Raw genomic sequence first — 17,883 nt, 5'->3', positions numbered from 1 at the left:
CCTTTTGCCTCAACATCTCTTCACTGATGACGTTTTTTTGGCAAGTGGGCGGGACCGCCTTAAAGGAATAGTTCACCCTAAAATGAAAATTATCCCATAATTTACTCACCCTCAAGCCATCCTAGGTGTATATGACTTTCTTCTTTCAGCCGAACACAATCGGAGTTAAATAATATCCTGGCTCTTCCAAGCTTTATAATGGCATTGAATAGTGCCAGAGTTTTTGAAGCCCCATAAAGCGCATCCATCCATCATTAAAGTAATCCATACTCCAGTGGGTTAATAAATGCCTTCTGAAAAATATCCATATTATAATCACTGGCTTCTGGCAACGACTGCATGCACGTTCATGAGAGAGTCGAGTTCCGGCAGAAGAGTGACCTCTGACCCGATGTAGGACGTAGCTTCTCTACTCTTATATCGAACTCGTCCAAAAAATTTCTTTAAAACTTCTTGTTTTAGACTTCTGATTCGTGACCGGCATTTTGTTTTGCTTTATCCACTGAGTTTCTATCGTCATTTCTGTTCGTCATTTATCACCTAAACTTGCGCTACGCCTATACGCCATAAGAATATGAAATGTACTTCTCATCACATGCACTGTATACATACCCTAGCGTACACATAAAAACTGTATATTTTGGGGGGAAATATATGGAATTGAGGAGAAAGACTATGTATCATCCTAAGAATTAGCTCTGGGACTCATAATAAAGCTTAATGGTTACAAACATATGGAAAGAGTCAAAATGCAGGTGTGTTTGAATGCTCGCACATCCTGCATATTGTACATTTTAGGAGCATACATTGGATATTGTGGCCAAATCAACTGGTGAATCATTTTCAATAAAAAGCAAATAAGAATGAAATGCATCATCTGAAAGTTATGCCTCTCTGTTTTATCATCTTCATAAAGTCTCATTTGCTGAAGGAGCATGCTTGGGGTAATGACATCAGCGGGTGAACCAAGGCATAAAGTATGATTTTATTCTGTCGCTATCATTTGGTGTCCGTCATAGCTGAGGTTTCGCCATTTTTTAAATTTAACTGTAAATATTCAAATTATGACATTAAATGAGAAACGACACATCCAAAGATTTGATTTCCATGAGGCTATGGAACATCTCACGGCAGAGACTACTTTAGTGTCTCGTCATGACAGCTGGATCTCTATCAGATGTGCTTTAGAGACATTCAGCTTTCCTTGAGCATCTCAAATCTCCATAGAGTTGTTTTTTGAGTGTTTTTAAACCCATTGTTGATTTGTGCACCTACATTTGGCCACAATTCGTACGTCACAGTTGTTAAGCAGGGAATTTAGCTTTAAACTTCTTAAAAAGTCTTCTTTAAAGTCACACAAGCAAATATATTTGCATATGACTGCCTCCAGAGCAAGACATTGACGAATAGTTATACATCATCGCACTATAGGCCCCGCCCACTGGCATTCAGTCGCTTAACGGCTGACATTTGACTAAATGCGTTGCATCAAAAGTAAATAGAACCCATTATAATCATTGGCATTGGTCATATTTTAACGGCGTCCCGGATCATTTCGGAGGATTTTATGTTTGCTCGGAGCATTTTGTTTTGTAAACGAGGCACAGTGTAAGGCCGTGTGTCCACCAAAGCGTTTTTAGCCAGCTGAAAACGCTAGACGCTCTGCTGAAAACGCCTGGCTGTGGGCGCTTGAGAGCGTTTTGGCAGCGCAGTGTTTTTTCAGTTGAGACGCTTCGTTGCTATGATACAGAATATCCGCAGCACAGTTTACTTGTAACTGAGTTCGCAGATAATTTGTTTCATACTAAAAATTTATTTTTCATTCATTTTGTTTGGTTAGCTCTGCTGGTTGATGTCGTTGTACAGAAAGAATGTTGTGACAGTTGGTCGGTGTGGTTTTAGTCCCGCCCCTCCTCCACTGTGATTGGTCGGTTGGGTAAAAAGTGACAGTGATGAGCGCAGCGTTTTACCCAAAGTTGAACATTCTTCAACTCTCGGCGACCTGTAAAAAACGCCGAACACTCAGCGCTTCAGCGTGAAAAAGACGCTCAGCGCCTCGTTACGCTCATGGCGTTTAAAAAACGCGGCGTTCCCATTGAAAACAATTGAAAAAACACGCCAGCCGCGTGGAAAAACGCTTTGGTGGACACACGGCCTAATGGAGAGTTTTGCGAAGAAATTTTGTTGAAAGATGAAGCAGCCAACTGATGAAGCAAGCCTTAAAGGAGCCGCACCTTAAAAACGGATTATTTCACACAGAGGGTCAGAAGGTTGAAAATAATAGTTTTTCCGCATATAAGTGAACCTCAAGGAACATATTCAAATAAAAAAATAAAAAAAATACATATATATATATATACATATATATTTATTAAATATATTATAATTAAAGGGATAGTTCACTTTGAAATTAAATTTTGGTATGTTTTAACTTACCTCAAGGGCATCCAAGATGTAGGTGTCTTTTTTTCCGCAGTAGTTTCAATTTTGATATTTTTAGGTCAAAACGTTCTTGTCTGTCAGTCATATAATGCAGGTCTATGGTCACCACCTCAAAGAGCATGCACAGAGTCCAAATTAAAGCAATTCCCCATCGTCCAAATTAAACAATTCCCCATCGTAAGTACACATTGATGGCCTAAGACACGAAACGAGCGGTTTGTGTGAGAAAACGAACAGTATTTATATAGTTTTTACCTTTTGTACACAGCCACGTCCAAGTGATCTGAGGGCGCGGGCGCAGACTGGTGCATAGATATACACTAGATGTCGCCTTGTCTACGGCAGTTCATTGGAACGAATGTCTTTAAGGCGACATCTAGTGTATATATCTATGCACCAGTCTGCGCACACGTCACACACTAGGAAGCGCCCGCGCCCTCAGATCACTTGGACGTGGCTGTGTACAAAAGGTAAAAACTATATAAATACTGTTCGTTTTCTCACACAAACCGCTCGTTTCGTGTCTTAGGCCATCAATGTGTACTTACGATGGGGAATTGTTTAATTTGGACGATGAGGAATTGCTTTAATTTGGACTCTGTGCATGCTCTTTGAGGTGGTGACCATAGACCTGCATTATATGACTGACAGACAAGAACGGTTTGACCTAAAAATATAAAAATTGAAACTACTGCGGGAAAAAAAGACACCTACATCTTGGATGCCCTTGAGGTAAGCTAAAACATACCAAAATTTAATTTCAAAGTGAACTATCCCTTTAAATATACATATATAGACTTATTAAATCATTCTTATTTGTTCCCTCATTTTGGTTCAATTGTGATTTAACACCCGCAAAAGATTTACATGCATTAAAGCAGTGGTTCCCAACCCTGCTCCTGGAGTACCCCCAACACTGCACGTTTTCTTTGTCTCCCTAATCAAACACACCTGATTCAACTCATCAGCTCATTAACCCATGTGATAATGAGCTGATGAGTTGAATCAGGTGTGTTTGATTAGGGAGACAAAGAAAACGTGCAGTGTTGGGGGTACTCCAGGAGCAGGGTTGGGAACCACTGCATTAAAGGACCAAAAACACTTTACTTTTATCATAATATACATTGAACATCACCTCATTCCTCAAAGAGTCTGAAAACGGTTCGTTCAGTAATTTAGTCTCTCTAAACCCCGCCTTTCCACGAGCCTACCCTGCTCTGATTGGTCAGATGTCCCAGTCTGATGTGATTGGTCTACTCTGTTCTGATTGGTCAGATGGCCCAGTCTGTTGTGATTGGTCTACACTGCTCTGATTAGTCAAATGGCCCAGTCTGTTTTGATTGGTCTACTCTGTACTGATTGGTCAGATGCCCAGTCTGTTGTGATTGATCTACTCTGTTGTGATTGGTCAGATGGCCCAGTCTGTTGTGATTGGTCTACACTGCTCTGATTAGTCAGATGGCCCAGTCTGTTTTGATTGGTCTACTCTGTTCTGACTGGTCAGATGGCCCAGTCTGTTGTGATTGGTCTACACTGCTCTGATTAGTCAGATGGCCCAGTCTGTTTTGATTGGTCTACTCTGTTCTGATTGGTCAGATGGCCCAGTCTGTTGTGATTGGTCTACACTGCTCTGATTAGTCAGATGGCCCAGTCTGTTTTGATTGGTCTACTCTGTTCTGATTGGTCAGATGGCCCAGTCTGTTGTGATTGGTCTACTCTGTTCTGATTGGTCAGATGGCCCAGTCTGTTGTGATTGGTCTACTCTGTTCTGATTGATCAGATGGCCCAGTCTGTTGTGATTGGTCTACTTTGCTCTGATTGGTCATATGCCCAGTCTCTTGTGATTGGTCTACTCTGTTCTGATTGAGCAGATGGCCCAGTCTGTTGTGACTGGTCTACTCTTTGATTGGTCAGATAGCCCCGTCTGTCCATTACCATATCTGAATTTCAGCTCCAGAGGCTTTCTCAGCGGTTGTTTACACAGTGATACGAACAGTAATGACGGAGTTGTTTTTCCCGAATCAATCCAGCGCTAATCCTCATCCTTTGGAGGTGAAAACAGCGTCATCTCGACATGTCCACAACACGAACCAAACTCTTCCAGTCTCAGCTACAACTACATTGTTTGAGGGTCAAATTAGACGTTGATCGCGGGCAGCCAGTGAAGAGCATAGGCTGGCATTATGCAAATTTGTTACACAGTTACGTAGGTTTGTACAGGAAGTGAGACTGGAATTGCTGACGATTCATTTCTGCAGTTCAGAATTAATTATTACTTTTAGGAGACAATAATTTTAATTTGATCTTTAAAACTTTGCAGACATGTTACCTTCACAAACAGCTGCATTGCATGAAAGGTAATATTCGAAAAAGCATAATGGGGCACTTTAATATACAGTAGCATCCCCTGGGAGCAAATCAAAACACGGATTTGTCAAAATTTTTGATTTTTGATCACACTTTTGAGTGTAATTTAACTAAGAAGTCAAGCTGTGGAAATAATAGGCAAATCTAATAATATTCTACCACTTTTTCTGGTAGATCAAAACCAAAATAGTCAAAAGTATAGCTGATCTTAGACCAGAACAATAGACCCAGGAGAATGTCAAGACTGGCATAGCGCTGCAGTCTGTGTGAGGCCCCCAGAGAGGAAAGACAACCCAAAACACCCACAGAACTGACCACTCCTGTGACTCAACCCTGACTCACGCAAACCCTCTGATCTTTCACACTTCTTCACTCGGGCCCTTAGAAGTCTGACAGGCCATATTTATTGCTGTGGAATAAGACGCTTAAAAAGGGATCTGTAAGAGAGACCATCCGACTAAACACAGGGATTCGGCCAATAGCCCGAGGTGACAGAGTTACTGTTGTTTGTTACTGTGGCAAGGCAAGAAACGACTTTACTTTACCGTACAGATTTCACGAAGCAATTTTACAGTTATTTTATCATTTTAATATTTCAATAACTTACAAATTATTTTGTAAAATAAAGTTTTATACTACGTTTTATTAATATTATTTTTAATACACTGTCTTTTAATTTTTTTTTTAATTTTTTACTTTAAGAAATTAATACTTATATTCAGCAGTGAAAATTGAAAAACACAAATGCTGAAAATTCAGCTTTACCATCACAGGAATAAATTACATTTTAAAACATAGGCCTATATAAATAGAAAACAGTTGTTTTAAAGTGTAATAATATTTCACAATATTACCGTTTTTACTGTATTTTTGATCAAATAAATGCAGCCTTCTTTCAAAGAGACTAAAAGAGAGATAAAAGAGACTTCTTTCAAAAACATCACAAAATCTTACCAACCCCAAACTTATAGTGTAACATTAGTGTCAAATTGAAATGCTTAATATAATTTTATGTGCTTAATTGTCATGAAATTGTGCACAAAAAATTATACTGAAAATTTGAATATTCGACATGTCTTGGTAAACAAGTATTTGTATGCATGAATATTGCTAAGGATCTTTCTTGTTAGATTCAGTGCATGTTACTTTTCTCAGCCAGATTTAGCATGGAAGCCACAGTCTTGTTGTTTGCCATGTTGTGTTCTTGCGGTTCTGATGGAGTGCCTCCGTCACCATGCTAACAAGCCGCATCTGCACGGGCCTTTCCCTTTAAGAGCCGAGCTCGAACGCAGCAGACTCACATGTGTGTGTGTGTGTGTGTGTGAGAGCTGATGTACGGTCCCATCACAGCACACTGGATGTGTGGGTGAGCATGTGTGTGAAAGAAATAAAAAATTAAAAGAGAAATGGATGGGTTTCACTTGTCTCCTGAAAAGTGAGTGAGTGAGTGAGTGAATCTCACAAAAAACACACTGTTTCTCTCAGAAATCAAAAGGAGAAACATGAGGGCGTTATTTTTGTTCGAGAATTAAGCACATTTCCTGCCCCAATTCCTCATTACCATAATGTGTTCAGGTTTACTTCTTTTCTTTTTTTTGTTATTCACAATTTTCTCGTTACATTCACATTACTGTAATTTATTATACTGTATATTAAATTAAAATAAATTAAAAAAATGCATTACTGTAGCGACATATATAGCGGGCAATGTGTTTAATTGTCAATTTGTCACCATACAAAAATCTTAATGGTCCTAAAAATAGGCATCTTGAAGCTGAATTAATAAAGCACTGTTAGTCAATTTTTAAAAATGTATTTCTAGTTAATTAAATTACTTATAAAATATGCATAATAATTAAATAGATTAGTGCACATAATTAATATTTGCTCAGAAAATCCAACAAAGATAATTTAAGACATTTAATATATATTTTTAATAATACCCTAACTAATAATTTTCTCTAAATAATTAATCACGCTAATTTAACATGTTAAATTGACAGGCCTATTATTTAATTGATCTATTTACATTACGGTAATGAGAATTTGGGAGTGGAAATGTTAATCAAATTACTCACAAGATATGCAGATCAATTAATTGGATTAGTGCATTTAATCTATAATTGATCAGAAAAGCCAATAAATATAATTTAAGACATACTTTTTTTATATATAATAGCTAGCTTTTTAATGCATGTTAAATTAACATAACAGTAATGAGAATAACATATTTTTGCATTTCTGTTACAGTAGTGAGAATTTGGGTGGGGAAATGATATGCATGAAAGATGAAAGATATGCATATTTATTCATTTAGATTTTGAAGTGAAATATGACCTGGACGTGTTTGTGACAGATTTCGTGAGATTCAACCCAAGCAGTGCCAAAATCAGTGTTGGACACAGTGGAGAAGAACTGAATGAAAGCTAACTGACATGTTATTGACTCAAGGCCAAGTATTATGACATCACAAAACACAACAGAGTGATGTACATCATCTCCGGTATGAGACCTCCCAGTATTCACTGTTCACTGGTGCAAAAAAATCTGAATGGTTCCCATTATTTCTCTCTCTCCTTTCTTCTCCGGCTCCCTCTTTCCGTCTCGCACAAAACCACCCACGTGTGCGCGCTTGCCAATCCTGCTTGCCCACACAGACGTGTGTTAAGTCTGAACCCCCCTAACAATCCCATGATCCTGTGTGCTTACAACCCTCTAGCGATGCTGCTGCCTGACCTCACTGTGCCTAGAGGGATGGGGGGGGGCACACGGAGTAGGAAGGGATTTAAGCAGACGGGTAATGGAGGCTGTCACTTCAGGGATCAGACAGTCTGGTCTGATACGGATGGAGCTACAACCTAAAGTAGAACGGAACCCATCCGTTTCAGACCTCTGTGGTGCATTTCATCTAAAGTGTGACCACATATACATAGATATCATATGGCCTAATGGTAAACTGGTAAATATATACTATAATAAGCAATATATATGTTTTTTGCAACAACTTTTATTTTGTCGGAATACACAGCTATTTTGAATGGCTGCCAATGGAGAAAGATGCTCTTTAGAGCCATATGGTGTAGTTACAGCATCTACTATTGTTAGCTAATTGCTAGCTAATTGGGCTACGCTAACCAGCCCTGCGTCCAAATGTGCATCCTATCCATTCTAAATAGTATGTGAGGTTAGATTTAAGGGTTGTTTACGCAACACCGTTTTCAACGTTTCAAAACGTAAACCTTTTTTTGGGGTTTTGGCCGTTCATTTACACGACAACGGCGTTTTGGGTGCCTGAAAACGCTAACTTTTGAAAACGTGTTTCAAAGTGCAAGTTTTTGAAAACAGTCTTTGTATAAACCACAAAAATGCGAATCTCTGAAAACGATGACGTCATGCACATGCCTATTACGTGTACAATCTATATACGTGTACATTGCCATCTAATGGCCTGGCAGCAGAATACAACGATTTTAGTCATTTCACAGATCCGTGTGAATGGGGATCATTTTGACAATGGTGTTGTCTGTATGCGGAAAATTCAAAGGAATTCAAATTCATCGTTGTCGTGTAAACGTACCCTAAGTGTGTCCCAAAGCCTAGTATGTTGAAAAGTGTATGCCAAAAGTCCCCAGATGGCCTACTATTTCCAGTAGCATTTTGAAGTGTGGATCCGTGAACACTCTAATATTGCCAATAACCAATTGCGCTTTGGAGGAGGATTCTGTTCAGAACTACAAACACAAATAAAAAGTGTTAAAAAAAACTACAAACATGGCTGGTCTGTGCGACTGACAGTTAAGTAGAGAGGTTTAGATAAAGGGGTTTGAGTGACTAACATTATTAAAAACATTATTTAATGTTATCCGTGTTATATTTAATTTGCAACAACAATTTTATAAAGATATGTTTATAAAGATATGTTTAGCCATTAATTTTTTAATGCATCATTATGCAAAAAATATGAGGAGAGTTTTCCACATGAAAGACCCACGACTGGCAGATTAATGTGCTACTTCTTTTCTCTCCAATACTGTAGGAAATCAAATTTAATAAATTAAATGTGGAGGATGTTAACTGTGACAAGATAATTGACATATAATTTTACGGTGACAGGATGCACGTAACTATGCGACAGAGCCTCCGCTAAAGACGCAATTTTATGAAGTGATAGTATGTCCCAAAGCTTGCTTTCTCTTCTGCTACACACTCAAAAGTAAGTACTTTTTCTTCACAAAACTTTTAGGGCAAAGTACAAGTAGGCGAATAGGGACACAGCTCAGCAGTTGAGAATAACAAACATGTAGGAAGCCATTTTGTTGTCATGACAGCCAACCATAAACATGAAATTATGTTACAGAGAGGACACCTATTATTAAAGTGTTAAGATCAGTAAATCTCATAAAATATCAGATTTATTTACTTTTTATGACATGAAAAAGATCAGAATGTGAAATGATGAAACTGAATGCTATTAATCAAAGATATTATATGTATGTGACATTTGTAAAGGTACTGTTTAGCCTGAAATGTTTGAAGATGTTTTTGATAATGATTGAGATGAATGAGATTAAGTTGTGTACTCTAAAAAGTCAGTGAAAAATATGGTCCAATATATGAATTTTCCATAAAATGTGTATTTTCCCCACGTTTTAAATTACGTATTGCATTGTTGTGTTTTAGGTACTAAATGAAAAGTCCAAAACTTAAAGGAAAATGTCCTGGCAGGAAATGACCAGTACTTTTCTTGTTTTTTATACTTTTTTATTTGATGGTTTACACTTTTTAAACACTAAATCTTTTTTTCTTTTTTTTATGGTATCAAAGTTTGATAGAAACATATGAAACCAACATTAATGCAAAGATTGTGTTTTCTAGAACTTAGCAAATGCAATGTTAACTTTATTTTTTTTAATTTTTTTTATTTTTATTTTTGGTTTGTGTATTTAGCCCGATTTGGATGGTAATTGTTTTAGTCTTGATGTAATTTCAGTATTTACAGGTGCTAACCAGAGTGATTTTATTTTATTGTTATCCCAATCGGAAATGCATGTTTTGCTTACATTTCTTACAAATTGCTTACAAAAAAGAAAATTCTTTGCGGAATTCCATACTGTTTTTTGACAAACACCAGCTTCATGTTGTACTAATTCTCATCCAAATCATCCAAGTTTACATGAAGCAACTGGCGAAAATACCTATTTTAACCACTGCCAGTTTGATGCAACAAATGTCATTCATTTGCAATTAAAATGAATGCAAACGGATTGCTTTCTTCAGATATTATAGACCTACCTAAACTGCAGTGTGTGTGTTGTTTCCCATAAAACTGAAGTTACATCACAACTGAATTAATTGACGCTTGAAATGCATGATTTTTTTTTTTTTATGGAGGAGAAGACATGCAAATGTTCTTTTGCAGACGTCACCCTGAGAAACAAATCCCATCCAAATAATGCTTTTGTCAGCTGTATGCTTGAGGAAAGAGCTCAACTTAGCAAAGGACTATGCAGTGTTTCTGCAAAACACCGGGGTCAACAAAGGGACAGAGTGAGGGAGAGAAAGAGAAAAACAGAGCTGGGCGGTAGATGGGCAGCATTATGTTCCGCCCCCTGGCTCTCTGAAAATGACTAATGCTCCAGAAAGCAAACAGTAGTTCTTCTCCAACACCTACGCCAGCAGATGACAGATGACAATACTCAAGAAAATGAAAAATGTGTATAAATATAGTTCATGGGCACGACTAGCTGTTTCGACATGGCATGCTTGGTGTGCACTGCTCAGAATGGAAAAATTAAGTGGTTGGGCAGATTATTCCGTGTGCTCTGATAGGGATGGAGATGAGTGGTAAACTTGAGTTCAACAAATTAACAACATTTTAAAATTTTCTGAAGAAAATGTGAATGGTGCTTGCTTGTGCAAAACAAGTCATGATGCTAGATGTTTTGAGTGTTTTAGTGCACTGCCATATAGTTTCTAGGGTGATTTTGGCATTTGCTGGGAGGTTGCTAAAGGCCCCGATATTGTCACGAACTTTGTGTTTAGTTTCACTTTCATGGACTTTTAGTTTGTATTCGTCAGTTACCTGTTTCACTTCAGTTGTCCGGTATTGTCGTTGTTACATGCTGTATGTTGCCTGCTTCTTACATTTGGATTACTTGAGTTTGTTTTATTTAATAAATACTTTTGTTTTGGAACCTTATTCATCGTTCGCTTCATCATCTGGAACTAAAAGTTACAGAACCATCAAACAAGTTAATATGGAGATTGCCTCCATCAACACATCTCTGATGGGGAACTTTAACAGTCCCAACAGGGTAATGATTTGTATTTTCCAAGGTGGAAGGACCTTAGAGGAGAATGTGGAGGTATTCATTGGCGCTAGCCACCTCGCCGTGTGCAATGACATCACGCTCATGGAGAGGTTTTGGATCAGACTCAATGACAAGATCTGGCTGGTGATGCCCTGGGGAAACTCCTGCTGGAGGCTGGCTGAGTGCATCAGCTTCGCCCTGTGGGTTGAGAAGAAGAGAATCCCACCGCCAGCGTCCGGTCACGGCCCCAGAGCCAGACCCAGCGCCCATGCCCACCGGGGATTAGGAACCAGAGCCCACCGCAGACCAAGAGACCCAGCCATTACCTGCCACAGACATCAAACCTGAGTCAAAGCCCATAACAGAGCCAGCTGCCAAGTCCATCCCAGAACCAAAGCCTGAGGTCCTGGCTGACCAGGTGTGTGAGCCTGTCGCAACATCCGTGCCACTGGGAATATTGGTGGTGATAGATGAGGAGGAAAGCCTAGGAGTCTGATGTAATGCTTCCCACCCTGCCCACCCACAAACCTTCTCTGCCGCTGGTCCCTTCCTGCACTATTGTATGTTCAACACCTCATCATCGCCGCTGGTCCTGCCCAGCCCTAATTCGTCGTCAACACCAGTCCTGTCCATCACAGAGAGTTCTTTGTCACCACAAGTCCTGTCCTTCAGAGAGCTCGCTTCCTCACCCAGTTTTCCTTTCCTGCACGCTCCACTGAAGCCAGCCATTCCCTTGTCTCCACCGGCTACCTTCAACCCCTCAGCTTCACTATCAGCCCTGCCATGCAGCCCTGATCCGCCTTGGGGCTTCCGGTCTCCAGCACTGCCCTGGTGTAGGGAGTCCCGAGCTCCGCCTTGTCCCTCGGAGCTCTCAGTTTCACCTCGAGCCATCGACCAATCAGTTCCGCCCTGGTCAGTCATCGCTCCACCATCACCACAGACTTCTGAACTGTCTGTTGCGCTCCCTATGGCTCCGTCGAACATCTCAATACCTCGGGCTTCACCGAGGTCCCCACTCAAACCTCTGAACCTCCACCCTTCTTCCTTTGAACCATCCATCATGGAGCAAGGAGGGGTCGTTCTGTCACAAACTGTGTGTTTAGTTTCACTTTCATGGACTTTTAGTTTGTATTTGTCCGTTACTTGTTTCCTGTATTTCCTTTGTTTTCCTAGTCTTTAGTTGTTACCTTTGGATTACTTGAGTTTGTTTTATTTAAAGAGGTCCTATTATGCTCTTTTACGAAGTCTTGATTTTGTTTTTGGGGTGTACTATGCTTTCATGCTTGATTATTAAAAAAATGCATTATTTTACGTTATTACTGCTCCTCTGTCCCGAACGCATCATTTTTGATGAAGCCCCTCCTTTGGAAATATGAAATATGCTGTGATTGGTTAGCTGGCCCAGTGTGTTGTGATTGGCAGCGCTTAGCACATGTTCGGGAAATGTCCCCCCCTTCATAACTGCAAGCTCTACTCTAGTGTGAATATAAAGGACGATGGCGGCAATTTCAAACCAATTCGAGCCCGATTCAGACCCTGACAATGTTAACGAACAAGAGGATCGTGCCGAACGGATTTCATGCATGGACTTTGCAAGCATGGATTTCACAGGACGTTTCAGAGTGGTATGTTTTTCTTATACATTATAAATACGATGTTATCCACCATTTAATCATGATATTTGTCTAAAAACTATGGTTATACAAACAGTAATTGATCACAAAAACATGGTTAATTTCCTAAGGGGCGGAGAACAGCGAGAGCTTACAAAAGCTATAGTAAACAACACTAAATCAACCCAAATTTTTGGGGACAGCAACACATTTACTTACTGGAGTAGGATTTTTCTCTACCTCTGATAAGATAGCAATCATGATGATAAGTGTGTTCATTAATTATTAGGGGTGCAACGGATCGCAGTTGATCCCTGATCCGTTCGGACAAGGCCCCACGGTTCAGCACGCACGTGATTCGCAGATTAACTGCTCAGTTTAACCATCATAGAGTGAAAGTTTATCATTTGGACGTCTTTTGTCTTGCCAATTCACACATTCAAACAATTAAACGATTTTAAACGCAGAAGAAGAGGCGAAAATCGGGACTTGCACGCTGTTATCTGTGCGCACAGCTGCAGGCAGACCCGAAGCGCGCGCATGCAGAGAGAGAGAGAGGCACGATTCAGACAGCGCTCAAACACAGAATTGATTCCTCTTTCGTGTTTACTTGCGCTTGAGCGGACATATACACACAAAATGATGTCAAAATACCCGTTTCAGCAAGTATTCTCTCGGTTATGTCATAATTGAACAGTTGAGAAAGAAACCGGATCTGTGGCAGTATATTCGGTCCATGCATTCAGTCTTAAAGTGACAGCAGCATAATATTCCTGCTGTTGTCTGTGTCATTAATGTTAATAAAATAAAAAATACAGCTTTAACAAAGATGAACCTATATTTAATTTTTACAGTGAACAAATAGTGTTATTTTACATTTAGGCAGCTTGTAGGATAAGTCTGCCGTGTAAAGTGTCAGCAGCATCTCCAGGTGCTCCCTTGAGAACTAGACCAAAAAAGTTATGTGCACCCCTGTCCATAAGTCATTATTTTTGTCTTATTTTGTGTTGAATTGTACTTCGGGCTGGTGAGACCTAAATAAGAGATACAGTATGAGTTGTTGATTTAAGAAAAATAAAAAAACAGTGACTTTACAAACATAACCAATTATTAGTTTAAAGTTTATCATTTGATGTCTATGTGTGAATGTGACTGTCATCTTTAATCCAATGATTGGCTTGTCAAAATGTCTGTCTGTCTGTGTTTGGAAGGGTGTTAGTGGGTGGGTGATGTGACCTACATATATGCACAGGACTACTCATTAGCATAGCCCCCATTATCCTCAATCACATAATAAATAGTGACTTGAGTCACACAGACAGGTCAGTGAGAGAAGGCCATTTACATTATTTACATTAGCTCTTTTGTTTGTCGTCAACTGCCTTACTTACGTCCTTACCAGATGTCTGTCTGTTGATCTGTCTCTTGCTTTATTTTTCCTTTGTCTTAATTCATCTCTGTCAGATGATAAAATATTGGCTGGTTTATTCTTCTTACAGTCCAAAATGCTTATGTTAATGAAATACAGTATAGTCAGTAATACGCTTCTTTTTTTAAGTTATTGGATAATGTTATTGGAGTTAATTAAATGTAAATTAGTATAATACCAGTGAAAACATTAAGTCAGTTCTATTAAAAAGAAACCATCTATTTAAATAATGGAAACAAATGCATATATTTCTGAAAAATTCAATAATTTAGTACCCAAATATTAAAGATGAGTGTGTGAAAACATGGATGGATGGTTAGAAATATAGATAGATAGATAGATAGATAGATAGATAGATAGATAGATAGTTTGATTTTTGAGGACGATTAGTTTTTTACGTTGTTTTTGTATTTTAAAATGAAGTATTATTATGTATTTAGAGGTTCTTGATTAACAACATCGTGCTGATACCACTACTCATAGCGGGGCCCCATGTAATAGTTCGCAGAGGGCCCCTAAAATTTTCAGTATGCCACTGCTGGGAGGTCTTTAGTGTTTTTAGGTCACTTGACCGAGATTACGCCAGTGTTAATCTATTTCCTCCTTTTTTCCCTCTGCAGTCCTTCGCTGTACACTCATTAATCACAGACAGAAATGATAGATGCTGTGCACACCAGCAATACCATCTATTACTATGCATATCTCCCACCCTCTCTCTCTCTCTCTCTCTCTCTCTCTCTCTCTCACACACACACACACAAACACACACACACTACTTTACAATGATGCACCACCAGAAAGATGCTGTGCTTGACATTAAACGCAAGAATGACTGTCCTAGCATAATGGTGCATTGCTGATTCCTCACAGCTGCTTCTCCAAACACGGATAAGAAATCCTTGTCACTGGCACAAAATGTCATTTTCACACAGATCTCAGCATTTAAAGACCCGCTGAAATCAAAATGGGAGTTTTGTGGCTTTTAGTTCATGTCTATTAGCTTTGAAGGCCATTTGTATGCTAGCACACAACAAAAAATTGACAGAATTATCTCTTGAATCTAAAATGTACCATCTTTCTTGCACAGGAAAATGAACCAAGAATATTGTATTCATATAATATTATATACCATGTCCATATTTGGAATGTCCCTTCCTGCTAACACTACTTTCTGATTAGCAAAAAGCAAGCAGCCAAGTCTTAAAACTGCATCCTAAATAAAGAATTTGAATGGTAGCATAGTCTCAAATGGAACATTCATATTTTATGAATATTAATATTAGAAACTGTTTTTTTAGTTGAGTGATACAGCATTTAGCTTTAGCAAGTTTGCTAACCAAGTCCAATTATGTAACAAGCACCCCAAAAATGGCTCTTTAAAAACAGTATTTGTTTGTATAAATAAATAAAAACATGTATTTTGTCTACTTTTCTAATTGAAGTATCAAACAAATCTACAGTGTTGAAATAACGTGTTAGCATAAGTTAGTGAAAAAGTAGTAAGACAATACTTTCATATTCAAGATACAATGAAAAAGTCTTAATAGCTTACGCAGTGTTGCTGCTCAAGTCAATTTATCTTGTTTTAAGAACTTTTAGAGGTTTTACGGGAAAACGTACAACATTGGGCAGATGATGGTAGTCCACAAGTAATTTTATGAGGTTTTTAACAATAAGATTGGTTTAAAGTTTATTTTCTACCAATGATCTTTTCTTTTTCCTTCGGAGAACAACTGAATTTGAACACCTGGATGCTTATACGTGGAGTTTGCTTGGTTGGCTAACACAGTTTGAATCGATACACACTGACTGATGGGTAATGTGGAGAGTCTCCTCTCAGGGTGTGACTGCGTGTTGTGTTCACTTAATGGCTTAATAGCTCCAGGGTAACTGAGCTGCCTTGTTGGCAGCAGAGATGTGTGGAAATAACCTTAATAAAATACAGAAGTGTGTGTGTGTGTGTGTCTCTGTGTGTGTGTGTGTGTGTGTACTAGATGGGAACTAGAACCAGAGACATTATAAAGGATGAGAGGATGGACCATTCGTAGATAAATTAATAGGAATTGTGATGCTCAAATCAGCAGTAGAATTGGAATTCGCCTTTAAAGGGAAGTTTGTTTACTTCAAAACACGCAAATGCATGCAGACCAACCTTAAAAATACCATCTCTGCATCCAACTATACCTACTTTTCTACTATAAAGTAGGCGAAAAACAGTATACGAAAATAGTAGTATGTCCGAATTCACAGTACTCATAAAACAGAAGGCGGTACCCTACTGTATTGCCTACTATTTCCGGCAAGATTCTGAAGTGTGCATACAATGGACACTTTACAATCCCATGAGGCTACGGGAGAGGATTTGTGAATGGCAGTGAAGCTACACAACTGACGCTGTTAGGTTACATGATAAAGGGTGAATGTAGTATTTCCAAATTAAATATATACTACACACATTCATACTATAGCACTACAGTCCCCCTGTAATCAATAATTGTATCCCTTAAAACTCATCTTTAATCACCAAAATGACATATTTAAATGTTTTTTTCCTTGAAAATAAATCTTCATGCCTTAAAATAGCTTGAATGTAACTCTACACCCTTGCCTCATTTAGTTTACGTGGTTCTATGAATATGCAAATTAGCCCTGCCTCCACTCACTCACACCAGCTCGTTGAAGTGATTGGTTACAAGGTAGTTTGTGGAGTCAGAAACACCAGCGATTTCAAAACACGTTTTTGAGACTATCTTTGGTTCACTGCAGTTTTAAGGAGTAAATACTCCTTAAAATAACACCCCATAGACATATAAACAACATTAGAAACTTGATTTTCACCACAGGGGGGACTTTAAAGATTTATTTTTGGTGATTTTTGCCTTTATTGTGATTGGGTAGTATAGAGTGGACATGCATTAAGTGAGGTGGGAGAGAGAGGGGGGCGGGATTGGGAAAGGTCCACAAACTGAAATTCGAACTTGGGTCGCCCAAAGCACAACAGCGTTACACGACGCGCTGCTCACGAGGCTATCGGCACCAACAGAAAACACTTTTTTAATGGTCGCAAAGTAAGTCCTTCATCAAATACCTAGTAGCACCTACTTTGACAGTATGCGATTTTGAACGCAGCTAATTTTATAATTTGAGCTATGTTGTCAGATTATATTGTTCATTTAATCTTGACAAACCATTTAGTTGATTATGATCTTTCCCCATTTAAGACTATAAAGGAGTGTGCATTTGTGCCTACCTAGTAGAAAATAGCTGTGCAAGGGCATTTCCAAGATGGCCACCAAGTGAACTGATTTGCTAAGAGTTAAATTATTGGGGCGTCTTCAGACATTGCACCAGTAACAAGAATAAAATCAATCCTAACACAACACCTCTCTTTCTCTGCCTCCCTCCCTTTCTGCTCTTTCTTATTCTCTAGAGAGAGCCTCTCTTTTAATTCAGTGAGCTTGCCATGCTAAAAAAAAAAAAGAAAAAAAAAAAGACATGCCTCCCTGTGCTGAAGCTGTGTCCAATTACTGTGGTGGGGGGATGGGCACTGCAGGAGTGGAGAAGGATTGTGACCTGCAGAGATCTTACGCTCCGGAGAAGCCAGAGATAGGAAATCATGTGTGGAAGCAGTCTGTGAGAATCACTTATCATTGGCCCATTTCATCCAGCCATAGAGCTACTCTCTGGATTCTCGAGACAAGTATATGTTAGGGAAGTTAGG

The sequence above is a fragment of the Abramis brama genome (assembly GCF_963993115.1).
Source record: "Abramis brama genome assembly, chromosome: 6".
NCBI classification, from domain to species: domain Eukaryota; kingdom Metazoa; phylum Chordata; class Actinopteri; order Cypriniformes; family Leuciscidae; genus Abramis; species Abramis brama.
The sequence above is the reverse complement of the archived record's forward strand: the minus strand, read 5'-3'. Positions refer to the sequence as shown.